At 41.0% G+C, this 14,543-nt stretch overlaps 1 protein-coding gene across 5 annotated transcripts in view; it reads right to left on the bottom strand.

The window, feature by feature from the left end:
- The window catches only part of PSME3IP1 (proteasome activator subunit 3 interacting protein 1), a 45,786-nt gene that overhangs the window by 5,951 nt on the left and 25,292 nt on the right, over window positions 1-14,543 (bottom strand). The window lies entirely within an intron of this gene.

Here is a 14,543-nt window from a genome sequence, read left to right as displayed (position 1 = left end):
TTAATCACTACAACAACCTGGTATATAGATATCCCCCATTTTGCTGATGAGGGAGGTCCAAAACCCAGCTAAGGTTAAAGGCCACTTAGAGTAGAAAACATTAAACTAAATTTGAATCAAAAGATAATGTATTTAAATGATCCCAGAGCTCACCGCAGAGTAAGGGTTGGAGTTCAAACACTGTATCAGGCTGACAAGCATATTACCTTCTAGGGTTTTGCCTTAACAAACCCCTAACACTTCATGTAAATGTGAAAAGGATACATGGTTCCAAGTATATGAAATCAGGAGTAAGCAAAAAATATCACTGAGAAGCAAAGAGAGATCTCCAACAGCCAGTATACATAGTTCATTTGCTTATACAGGAAGTACTAATAAGGGAAGGAAGCTGCTATAGATAAGTAATGTGAAAACATGGAGATGTAGGAAAGTGAGAGCTCACAATGATTGCAGAGGCTACAAGAGGTAACAAGGCTACAAGAAAACAGGCAAATATTTACAATAAGTATCACAAAAGCTAATTTCTTTACGATATAAAGAGTTCTTCCAAAACCAATAACAAACCAACAACTGAACAGAAAAGTAGACAGAAGACACGAATAGTTCACAGAAAAAGAAACAAGTGACTTTTAAACATAGAAGAATAAACAATATAAGGAGGAGTAGGCATCTATATATGTTGCTGAGGGAACGTAGGATAATTCGGCTAAGTCCTTCACACTTAAATGATGTTCATGCAGCACTGTTGACAGTAGAAACCAAAAGGTTCATTAATAGAGGACCAGTGTAATGGACTAGTATTCAGCCATTAAGAAGAATAAAGCATCTCTGTGTGTAATGGTATTGAATGATCTCTAAGATACCATGTGTTAAATGAAAAAGGCAAGGGTGAGTACAAGTTATAATCTGGGGGGGGACATTAAATATGCATGATAATGTATGAAAAAATACATTAAAAACTGGTAACAATGGCTGCTCTGGGGAGAGCAACTGAGTGGCTGAGGACCAGGGAAAACTTAACTTTTTATTCCACACTCTTGTGTCCCTTTTCAATTTACTATTAGGTACATATAACTACCTATTTAGACAACTGTTAAGAAAGCCAAATGCCACAATTCAAAGAGTATCCTAGGACATTCAATTCAGAAGGACCAGCCCCTCTTACCTCTGTAATCCCTGTATTATAGCCAGGAAGGCTGTAGAAGACTGACAGTCCTAATGGCTATCTTCTCCTTATCCATATTCTCCTCAGACTATAAGTCTCTGGAGGACAAGGGCTCCTTCTTCTCTATCCCATCCCCTGGGCATAGAGCAGACGGCCTGGCACAGAGCAGGCCAACATTCACAATGTGTGAGAATGCAGGAAAATGCATAACAGAGTTTCACTGCAAATGGCTAAATTTTAGGGGTGGGAGTGGGGGTGGGGGAAATGTGAAAATTTGGGACATAACATCAAATTAAAAACCATTCATTTACCTGAACATTCATTGTATTACTATTTTCACACATACAAGGATACTTTCAGTATTCTGTGAGAAAAATCGGGTTGTTTAAAAAAAAACAAAAAAACCCGATATCATAAGGGTATGAATCAGTTACTCGGAAAAGTAATTTATGTGAAGTTACTCAGTGAAATGTGTCCTTTTATTAAGTACTTCAAGGGTGAATTGAATTTTAGGGTCTATCTTAGAAAAGAAAGATCAAGTTCTGAGTACCTCTGGAGGACTAGAGCCGGCCTAAGGGAAGGATGGAAGCCAGCCACAGAAATGTAACCCAAGGAATCTGGACAACAGGAGCATTAGCAGAGTTTAAGCAAAAGGACCAAATCTCCCAATTATCTAGGAAGTTTCAAGAAAGAAAAGAGATTGCAACTCAAACAAATTTCATTCCAAAAGCAGTTAACTGGGACTTCCCTGGCAGTCCAGTGGTTAAGACTTTGCCTTCCAGTGTAGGAGGCAAATTTGGCAATATTTTTCTAAGTTACAAATGTATATCTGACTCAATAATTCTCCTTCTAAGTATAACCTGACATATTACAAATGTGAACAATGATCCATGTACAGGGTTATTTAATGAAACATCATAATAGAGAAAGAATGGAAACAATCTAAATGTTCATCAATAAAAAACAAAATAAATATACTATGGTACAACCATACAATGGATTACTACACAGCCCTAAAAAGGAATGAAAAAAAAAAAAAGGAATGAAGAAGCTCTTTATGCACAGGTATGCTATGATTCCCAAGGTAAGTAAGCAATGAACAGAAGAGTATGTTAATTAAAATAATGATGATGGGGCTTCCACGGTGGCGCAGCGGTTGAGAGTCCACCTGCCGATGCAGGGGACACGGGTTCATGCCCGGGTCCGGGAAGATCCCACATGCCGCGGAGCAGCTAGGCCCATGAGCCATGGCCGCTGAGCCTGTGTGTCTGGAGCCTGTGCTCCGCAACGGGAGAGGCCACAATAGTGAGAGGCCCGTGTACCGCAAAAAAAAAAAAAAAAAAAAAGATGATAGGAAATGCAAAACAACATATTAAGTAAATCTTGCCAAAAAATCAACGTGAATTGACCAAGCTCTAGACCTAATTACCATTTTATAGGAAACACAGGATATAAAGGAATCCCATGGGGATGCAATTAGCAAAATCTAGAGTGCAGGAAACTCCACAGGGCAGAGGCCCAGTTTCTTCACAAGTAAAATATAAATGAAACAAAAAATAAATTAAGAAAGAGGAAGAACCCATAGGTTAGATGAGACTGAAAAGGCAGATTAGCCTACTGTTAAGATGCCATAAAATGGCAATATTCCCAAACTGATCTACAGATTCAAGCAATCCCTATCAAAATCCCAGCTGCCTGAATTGACAAGTTCATCCCAAAATTCATATGGAAATGCAAGGGACCTCAAATAGCAAAACAATATTGAAAAAGAACAAACTTGGAGGACTGATACTTCCTGGTTTCAAAACTTACTACAAAGCTAGAATGATCAAAACTGTGTGGTAGGGAATTCCCTGGCAGTCCCGTGGTTAGGACTCCATGCTCTCACTGCCCAGGGCCTGGGTTCAATCTCTGGTCAGGGAACTAAGATCCCACAAGCCGTGCAGTATGGCCCAAAAATAAAACAAAACAAAAACAAACAAAAACAAAACTGTGTGGTGATGGCATAAGGATAGACATACAAATCAATGGAAGAGAAAAGTTAGTCCAGAAATAAACCCAAACATGCTGTTCAACTGATTTTCAACAAAGTGTCATGACAATTCAGTGGGAGAAAATACAGTCCTTTCAACAAATTATTGAGTCAAAAAATTAACACAAAATGGGTCAAAGATCAAAATGTAAGAGTTAAAACTATAAAACTCTTTGAAAAAAATGTAAGCGTAAATCTTCATGACCATGAATTAGGCAACTGTTTCTTAGATATGACATTTAAAGTACAAGCAACCAAAGAAAAAATAAATTGATGTCATCAAAATGTAAAACTTTTGTGCTCCAAAGAACACTATCAAGAAAGTGAAAGTACAACCCACAAAGAGACAATATTTATAAATCATCTGACAAGTGTCTAGCATCCAGAACATATAAAGAACACTTACAACTCAAAACTAAAAAGACAAATAACCCAATTTTAAAATAGGCTCAGGATATGAGTAGATATTTCTCTAAAGAAGATAAAAAAAATGGCCATTAAGTACACAATGCCAACATCATTAGTCATTAGGGAAACCCCAATCAGAACCACAATAAAGTATCACTTCACACCCAATGGATGGATATAAAAAACACAGTAACAACTGTTGATAAGGATGTAAAGAAACTGAAACCCTCATATACTGCTGGTAGAATATAAAATTGGTGCAGCTACAGTGGAAAACAGTGTGGCTGTTCCTCAAAAAGTTAAACATAGATTTACTGTATGACCCAGCAATTCCACTCTTAGGTATATACCCAAGAGAACTGAAAACAGTTTTTAACACAAAAACTTGGACATGAATGTTCACAGCAGCATGGTTTGTAACAGCCCAAATGTGGAAACAACCCAAATGTTCATCAACTGATGAGTGGACAAAAAGGTAGCATACCATAAAATGGGATATTATTCAGCTGTAAAAAGCACTGATACATGCCACAACATGAACTATGAAAACATTATGTTACGCGAAAAGAAGTCAGACACAAAAGGCCCTATATTGCATGATTTCATTTATAAAAAATGTCCAGAAAAGGCAAATCCATAGAGACAGAAGTTGACTGGTGGTTGCTAGTGGCTGTGGAGAGGGAAGAATGGGGAAGAATGGGGAATAACTGCTAATGGTCACGGAGCTTCTTTTTGCAGTGATGAAAATGTTCTGGAATTAGATAGTGGTGATAAATACACATTCTTCTGAACATATTAAAAACCACTGAACTGTATCCTTTAAAAGGGTGAATTTTATGGTATGTGGATTATATCTCAATCTTTTTTTTTAAGCCATATAAGCCAAATACAATGTCTAATCCTTCCTTGGATACTACTTTTTAAAAAAACCAATTGTCGGATTGGAATAAAAATGGTGGAGTAGCAGGATGTAGAACTCAAGCTCTTCTTGCAAATATATCAAGAATACATCTACAAATGGAACAATTCTCATAGATCACCTACTGAACACTAGCAGAAGACCTCAAACACCTGAAAGGACAAAAAAGATCTCCATGTAACCAGGTAGGACAAAAGGAAAAAAAAAGAGAGAGAGAGAGAGTACGAGGGGTCTGGCACCCCTGGGAGGGAGCTGAAGGACAGTAGAGGTTCCCACACCCTGGGAAGTCCCCTCATGGGTGGGGAGATCAGCTGGGACAAAAAAGAAGCTTCAGAGGCTCAGAAGGAGAGCGCAACAACTAGTTAGTGGCAGGCAGGACAGAGAGAGACCTACACAGTCTGTGTCACCACTCTGCACACCCCAGCCTGAAAGGCATGTCCACTGGTATGGGCAGGGGATGGGTGCTGGAACACGGGGTTTAGAGGACAGACCTGGGGAGAAGACTGCTGTTGGCTGTGTGGAGACAGCCTGAAGGGGCTGGAGTGTGGGGTGTTGCAACCAGGAGTGTTGGTGGCAGAACCCTGGGCTGCCAGAGAAGCGAAGCGCGATTGTTATGTGGCATGCAAAAGGAAGGGGTGGGGCCAACATTGCAGCCTCTTTCCCCACCTGCCGTCTGCTGCTTCCTTGGGCTCCATGCGGGGCCCCACCCCAGGCCAGCTCAGGCATTAAAGCTGCTCCGGCCCCCTCCCACCAGAGCAGGCTTGCAAGCTCCGGCCGCTGCCTCAGTGGTCTTGGGAACAGATGCCAGTGGGTTGCCCACACGCAGAGGTGGGGCTGAAATTACAGCTGAGCCCCAGGGGTCGTGCAACTTAGGAAGCAGAGCTGAAATCTCTCCCCACGGCCGTGCAAACCGCAGATTTACACCTACACTGCCGGCTTTGTGAATTCAGTGCCTGCGGAACATCTGAACGGACAGCTGGTGCTCCTGTGGCTGGGACAGGTCTGGCCTTAGCAGCTATGGGCTTTGCGGGCGCGTACACACAGGGGTCTGAGCTGCCTCCATAGCTCCCACAGCAGGTCAAGGCGTGCAATTACTGCAGTCCTGGGACACGACTTCAGTGGATCTGCACTAGTGGTCTTGTGAAAACAAAGTCTGAGAGGCACCAGGGCCAACTGCCGGCATACCCACAACTGAGGTGGGGCCTAGGGCAGTGCCAACAACAGTGTACTCTGTGAGCCCACACAACGGATGAAAGGTGACAAAACAGAGCACACTCACAGGTGAACGGCTCCAGCGGAGGAATACTCAGTGGCTCCTCTCCCAGTGGAAGCACTCCAATCCCGCCTACCTCACACCACAGATCAGAAACACAGCTCAGAAATGGAGCTGGGGGCTTCTACTCCAACAACTAGGGAGCAGGCCCTACCCTGGACAGGGCAGTGACAACCACAGAGCAAAGAGGAGGCCCGCTCAATAGCCAGTGCAGGCTCTAATTACCACAGCATCAGTCACACCTCCTAGCAAGGGGATAATGGCCTGCATACACTGAGAAAAGAGGTGGCAAGCATCCATACTAAAAGCAGCCCTCACACCAAAAAATATTAAACCCACAGAGGCTATACGGGGATGTTCCCACTTAAAAATAGCCCTCTAAGACCACAGTAGATAATTGTTTCTCCTAAACTCATAGAGCAAGAGAAATATAAGTAAAATGAAGAAGCAGGGGAACCACTCCCAATTAAAAGATCAAGAGAATTCCCATGAAAGAATAAACAATTAAACAGACATCTTCAGTCTAATACACACCAAGTTCAAAAAGAAGATAATGAAAATACTGAAGGAATTAAGAAAGGCTATCAATAGAAATGTAGATTACTGTAAAAAGGAACTAGAAACTATAAGGAGAAGCCAAGAAAAATCAGAGAATTCATTTGAAGAGATGAAAGCTGAAAGGCTATGAATAGTAGAATGAATAATGCAGAAGAACGAATAAGTGATCTAGAAGATAGAATAACGGAAATCACCTAATTAGAACAGCAGACAAAAACCCAAATGAAAAAAAATGAAAGCAATATAAGAGACCTATGGGATAATATAAAGCATGTCAATCTATGCATAATAGGGATCCCATAAGAAGAAGAAACAGAAAAGGGGATTGAAAATGAAGAAATTACAGCTGAAAACTTCCCAAACCTGAAGAAGGAAACAGATATCCAGATACAGAAAGCATAGAGGATCCTGAACAAGGTAAACCCAAACAGACCTACACCAAGATGTATTGTAATAAAAATGGCAAAAGTTAAAGAGATGATTCTAAAGGCAGCAAGAGAAAAACAAAGAATCACAAGGGAACACCCATAAGGGTACCAGCTGATTTCTCTACAGAAACATCGCAGGCCAGAAGGGAATGGCAAGATATATTCAAAGCCCTGAAAGAGAAAAATCTGCAACCTAGGATACTCTACCCAGAAAGATTATCATTTAGAACAGAGGGAGAGACAAAGAATTTCCCAGACAAGTAAAAACTAAAAGAATACAGCAATACTGACATTATCCTAAAGGAAATATTGAAAGGTCTTCTCTAAATAGAAAGTAGTAAGAATCTATAGGAAAGAGAAAATCACAATTGGAAAGTAAATCACATAAATAAGACAGTACACAGATTAAAAAAAAAAACAAAAAATTTCTGTGAAAGTGATGATAACCACAATGAACAGCAAAAGGATGAACATGAAGATGCAAAAGGGGACATTAAAATCATAATATGTGGGGGAGGAGAGTAAGAAAATGTAGATTTTTTTTTTTTTTTCTAGAATGTGTTTGGGCCTATCTACCGGTCTAAAGCAAGTAGACATACGAAGGGGTTAACATACTTGAAAAACAGGGCAACCACAAATCAAAAACATACAATAGATTCACAAAAACCAAAAAGAACAGAAGCATAATACGAAAGAAAATCACCAAACCACAAAAGGAAAAACAAAAAGAGACAAAGAAGAATTTTAAAATCAACAGGAAGACAAGGTTTAAAATGGCAATGAATACATATCTATCATTAATTATCTTAAATGTCAATGGACTAAATTCTCCAATCAAAAGACATAGTGATCATCCAAACTGAAAATAAATAAGGGAGCCTGAACCAAGATGGCAGAATAGAAGGACATGCGCTCACTCTCTCTTGTGAGAACACCAGAATCACCACTAACTGCTGGACAATCATCGACAGGAAGACACTGGAACTCACCAAAAAAGATACCCCACATCCAAAGACAAAGGAGAAGCCACAATGAGATGGGAGGAGGGGCGCAATCACAGTAAAATCAAATCCCATAACTGCTAGGTGGGTGACTCAGACTGGAGAACACTTATACCACAGAAGTCCACCCACTGGAGTGAAGGTTCTGAGCCCCACGTCAGACTTCCCAACCTGGGGGGCCAGCAACGGGAGAAGGAATCAGACTTTGAAGGCCAGTGGGATTTGATTGCAGGACTTGACACGACTGGGGGAAACAGAGACTCCACTCTTCGAGGGCACACACAAAGTAGTAGGGGAAGGAGCAGTGAACCCAGGGGAGAATGAACCAGACCCACCTGCTAGTGTTGGAGGGTCTCCTGCAGAGGCAGGGGGTGGCTGTGGCTCACCACGGGGACAAGAATACTGGCAGCAGAAGTTCTGGGAAGTACTCCTTGGCGTGAGCCCTCCCAGAGTCGGCCATTAGCCCCACCAAAGAGCCCAGGTAGGTTCCAGTGCTGGGTTGCCTCAGGCCAAACAACCAACAGGGAGGGAACCCAGCCCCACCCATCAGCAGTCAAGCAGATTAAAGTTTTACTGAGCTCTGCCCACCAGAGCAACAGTCAGCTCTACCCACCACCAGTCCCTCCCATCAGGAAACCTGCACAAGCCTCTCAGATAGCCTCATCCACCAGAGGGCAGACAGCAGAAACAAGAAGAACTACAATCCTGCAGCCTGTGGAACAAAAACCACATTCACAGAAAGACAGACAAGATGAAAAGGCAGAGGGCTATGTACCAGATGAAGGAACAAGATAAAACCCCAGGAAAACAACTAAATGAATTGGAGATAGGCAACCTTCCAGAAAAAGAATTCAGAATAATGATAGTGAAGATGATCCAGGACCTCGGAAAAACAATGGAGGCAAAGATCAAGAAGATGCAAGAAATGTTTAACAAACACCTAGAAGAATTAAAGAACAAACAAACAGAGATGAACAATACAATAACTGAAATGAAAACTACACTAGAAGGAATCAATAGCAGAATAACTGAGGCAGAAGAACGGATAAGTGACCTGGAAGACAGAATGGTGGAATTCAATGCTGCAGAACAGAATAAAGAAAAAAGAATGAAAAGAAATGAAGACAGCCAAGAGACCTCTGGGACAACATTAAACGTAACAACATTCGCATTACAGGGGTCCCAGAAGGAGAAGAGAGAGAGAAAGGACCTGAGAAAATATCTGAAGAGATTATAGTCAAAAACTTCCCTAACACGGGAAAGGAAATAGCCACCCAAGTCCAGGAAGTGCAGTGAGTCCCATACAGAATAAATCCAAGGACAAACATGCCGAGACACACAGTAATCAAATTGGCAAAAATTAAAGACAAAGAAAAATTATTGAAAACAGCTAGGGAAAAACGACAAATAACATACAAGGGAACTCCCAAAACGTTAACAGGTGATTTCGCAACAGAAACTCTACAAGCCAGAAGGGAGTGGCATGATATACTTAAAGTGATGAAAGGAAAGAACCTACAACCAAGATTACTCTAGCCAGCAAGGATCTCATTCAGATTCGATGGAGAAATCAAAAGCTTTACAGACAAGCAAAAGTTAAGAGAATTCAGCACCACCAAACCAGCTCTACAACAAATGCTAAAGGAACTTCTGTAAGTGGGAAACACAAGAGAAGAAAAGGACCTATAAAACTAACCCAAGGCGCTTCCCTGGTGGCGCGGTGGTTGAGAGTCTGCCTGCCGATGCAGGGGACGCGGGTTCGTGCCCCTGTCCGGGAGGATCCCATGTGCCACGGAGCGGCTGGGCCCATGAGCCATGGCCGCTGGGCCTGCGTGTCTGGAGCCTGTGCTCTGCAGTGGGAGAGGCCACAACAGTGAAAGGCCCGCGTACCCCACACACACACACACACAAACCAAAACAATTAAGAAAATGGTCATAGGAACATACATATCAATAATTACCTTAAACGTGAAAGGATTAAATGCTCCCACCAAAAGACAGATTTGCTGAATGGATACAAAAACAAGACCCATATATATGCTGTCTACAAGAGACCTACTTCAGACCTAGGGACACATACAGACTGAAAGTGAGGGGATGGAAAAAGATATTCCATGCAAATGGAAATCAAAAGAAAGCTGGAGTAGCAATACTCGTCGGATAAAATAGACTTTAAAATAAAGAATGTTACAAGAGACAAGGAAGGACACTGCATAATGATCAAGGGATCAATCCAAAAAGAAGATATAACAATTATAAATATATATGCACCCAACATAGGAGCACCTCAATATATAAGGCAACTGCTAACGGCTGTAAAAGAGGAAATCAACAGTAACACAATAACGGTGGGGGACTTTTAACACCTTACTTATACCAATGGACAGATCATTCAAAATGAAAATAAGGAAACAGAAGCTTTAAATGACACAATAGACCAGATAGGTTTAATTGATATTTATAGAACATTCCATCCAAAAACAGCAGATTACACTTTCTTCTCAAGTGCACACAGAACATTCTCCAGGATAGATCACATCTTGGGTCACAAATCAAGCCTCAGTAAATTTAAGAAAATTGAAATCATATCAACCATCTTTTCTGACCACAACGTTATGAGATTAGAAATGAATTACAGGGAAAAAACCGTAAAAAACACAAACACATGGAGGCTAAACAATACATTACTAAATAACCAAGAGATCACTGTAGAAATCAAAGAGGAAATCAAAAAATACCTAGAGACAAATGACAATGAAAACACGACGATCCAAAACCTATGGGATGCAGCAAAAGCATGGGTAGAATGGGTATCATCAGAAAATCTACAAACAACAAATGCTGGAGAGGGTGTGGAGAAAAGGGAACCCTCTTGCACTGTTGGTGGGAATGTAAATTGATACAGCCACTATGGAGAACAGTATGGAGGTTCCTTAAAAAACTAAAAATAGAATTACCATATGATCCAGCAATCCCACTACTGGGCATATACCCAGGGAAAACTATAATTCAAAAAGACACATGCACCCCAATGTTCATTGCAGCACTATTTACAATAGCCAGGTCATGGAAGCAACCTAAATGCCCATCGACAGACAAATGGATAAAGAAGATGTGGCACATATATACAATGGAATATTACTCAGCCATAAAAAGGAACGAAATTGGGTCATTTGTTGAGACGTGGATGGACCTGGAGACTGTCATACACAGTGAAGTAAGTCAGAAAGAGAAAAACAAATATCGTATATTAACGCATGTATGTGGAACCTAGAAAAATGGTACAGATGAACCGGTTTGCAGGGCAGAAGTTGTGACACAGATGTAGAGAACAAACGTATGGACACCAAGGGGGGAAAGCCGCAGGGGGGTCAGAATGGTGGTGTGATGAATTGGGTGATTGGGACTGACATGTATATACTGATGTGTATAAAACTGATGACTAATAAGAACCTGCTGTATAAAAATATAAATTAAATTTTAAAAAATTTTTTAAAAAGGCACAGAGTGGCAGATTGGATAAAAAAAACAAGAGCCTACAATATGCTGCTTACAAGGGACACACTTCAGGGCAAAGGACACACACAGATTAAAAGTGAGGGCATGGAAAAACATCTTTTGTGCAAACAGAAATGACGAGATAGCGGGGGTCACAATACTCAGACAAAATAGACTTTAAGACAAAGATAAAGAAGGACACTACATAATGATAAAAGGATCAATAAAAGGAGAGGGTAAACAAAATTGACAAACCTCTGGTCACGCTCGACAAGAAGAAAAGAGAGAAGACCCAAATAAACAAAATAAGAAGTGAAAGCAGAGAAATCACAACAGATATCGCAGAAGTGCAACAAACCATAAGAGAATACTGTGAACAATTATATGCCAACAAATTTGACAACCTTGAAGAAATGTTCAACTTTCCTACAAACATACAGGCCACCAAAACTGAATCAAGAAGAAACAGATAACTTGAGCAGACCAGTCACTAGAAATGAAATAAAATCTGTAATAAAGAAAAAATCCCTACAAACAAAAGTCCAGGACCAGATGGCTGCACTGGGAAATTCTACCAAACATACAAAGAACTTATAGCAATCATTCTCAAACTCTCCCAAAAAACTGAAGAGGAAGGAACACTCCCAATGAGGTGACATTCTATGAAGCCACCGTCACCTGGATACCAAAACCAGACAAAGACACTACAAAAAAAGAAAATTACAGGCGAATATCTTTTTTTTTGGAAATGTTCTCTCTGATTTTTAAAAATTATTTATTTATTTATTTATTTGGGGCTGTGTTGGGTCTTCATTTCTGTGCGAGGGCTTTCTCCAGTTGTGGCAAGTGGGGGCCACTCTTCATCACAGTGCGCGGGCCTCTCACTATCGCGGCCTCTCCTCTTGTGGAGCACAGGCTCCAGACGCGCAGGCTGAGTAGCTGTGGCTCACGGGCTTAGTTGCTCCGCAGCATGTGGGATCTTCCCGGACCAGGGCTCGAACCTGTGTCCCCTGCATTGGCAGGCGGATTCTCAACCACTGCACCACCAGCGAAGTCCCACATACTGATTTGAGTATGTTGAACCATCCTTGTGACCCTGGGATGAATCCAACTTGGTCGTGGTGTATGACCTTTTTTATGTGTTTTTGGATTTAGTTTGCTAATATTTTGTTGAGAATTTTTGTGTCTATATTCATCAAAGATATTCGCCTGGGGGCTTCCTTGGTGGTGGAGCAACTAAACCCACACGTCACAACTACTGAGCCTGTGCATCACAACTACTGAAGCCCGCATGCCTAGAGCCAACGAAGTTAGAACACACCCTCACACCATACACAAAAATAAACTCAAAATGGCTTAAAGAATTAAATATAAGACAAGACACCATAAAGCTCTTAGAAGAAAACATAGGCAAAACACTCTCTGACATAAATCATACCAATGTTTTCTTAGGTCAGTCTCCCAAGGCAATAGAAATAAAAGCAAAAATTAAAAAATGGGACCTAATCAAACTTATAAGCTTTTGCACAGCAAAGGAAACCATAAATAAAACGAAAAGACAACCTATGGACTGGGAGAAAATATTTGCAAATGATGTGACGGACAAGGGCTTAATTACCAAAATATACAAACAGCTCACACAACCAAACAACAAAACATCCCAATCCAAAAATGGGCAGAAGACTTAAACAGACATTTCTCCAAAGAAGACATACAGACATGAAAAGATGCTCAACAGCACTAATTATTAGAGAAATACAAATCAAACCTACAATGAGTTACCACCTCACACTGGTCAGAGTAGCCATCATTAAAAAGTCTACAAATAACAGGGCTTCTCTGGTGGCGCAGTGGTTGAGAGTCTGCCTGCTGATGCAGGGGACACGAGATCATGCCCCGGTCCGGGAAGATCTCACATGCCACGGAGCAGCTGGGCCCGTGAGCCATGGCCGCTGAGCCTACGCGTCCAGAGCCTGTGCTCCACAACGGGAGAGGCCACAGCAGGGAGGGGCCCGCGTACTGCAAAAAAAAAAAAAAAAAAAAAAAAAAAGTCTACAAATAACAAATGGTGGAGAGGGTGTGGAGAAGAGGGAACCTTCCTACACTGTTGGTGGGAATGTAAACTGGTACAGCCACTATGGGAAACAGTATGGTGGCGCGTGTGTGCTCGCGCGCGCGCGCACACACACACACACACACACACACACACACACACACACACACACACACGCAATGGAATATTACTTGGCCGTAAAAAAGATGAAATAAAGCCATTTGCAGCAACATGGGTGAACCCAGAGATTATCGTACTAAGTGAAGTAAGTCAGAAAGGGAAAGACAAACACCACATGATATTACTTATATGTGGAATCTAAGATATGGCACACATCAGCATAACTATGAAACAACAACAGACTCAGATATAGAGAACAGATTTGTGGTTGCCAAGGGTAAGGCGGGATAGGGGAGGGACGGATTGGGAGTTTGGGATTAGCAGAGGCAAACTATTAATATGTAGCATGGATAAACAACAAGGTCCTATTATATAGTACAGGGAACTATATTCAATATCCTGTGACCAACCATAATGGAAAAGAATATGATAAATATATATGTATAACTGAGTCACTTTGCTGTACAGAAGAAATTAACACAATATTATAAATCAACTATACTTCAATACAATTTAAAAAAACAATTAAGTGATCACAGTGTTGCATTTGAATCTTAAAAACAAAAATCAACTGTTAAGAAAAAAAATGTATGGGAAAACTGAGGAAAATGAATACTAATCTGATACTTGATAACATTTAGTAATTATTATAATTATTTCAGGTGTGATAATAGTAGTGCAATTATGTTAAAAAAAACAAAGAATCCTTATTTTTTTAGGGATACATACAGAAGAATTATAGATGAAATAATCTGATGTCTGAGATTTGCCTCAAAATACTACAGTTGGGAGATTTAAATGAAATAGGATTGGACGGGGAATTCCCTGGCGGTCCAGTGGTTAGGAATCAGCACTTTCACTGCCATGGCCTGGGTTCAATCCCTGGTTGGGGAACTAAGAACCCACAAGCTGTGCAGCGCAGCCAAAAAATAATAATAATAATAAATAAAACTTTCTTTAAAAAAAAGAAGATTGAACATGTGTTTAAAATTGTTGGGACTTCCCTGGTGGCGCAGTGGTTAAGAATCCATCTGCCAATGCAGGGGACAAGGGTTCGAGCCCTGGTTTGGGAAGATCCCACATGCCAT

Source organism: Stenella coeruleoalba (assembly GCF_951394435.1).
Source record: "Stenella coeruleoalba genome assembly, chromosome: 20".
NCBI classification, from domain to species: Eukaryota; Metazoa; Chordata; class Mammalia; order Artiodactyla; family Delphinidae; genus Stenella; species Stenella coeruleoalba.
The sequence above is the reverse complement of the archived record's forward strand: the minus strand, read 5'-3'. Positions and strand labels throughout refer to the sequence as shown.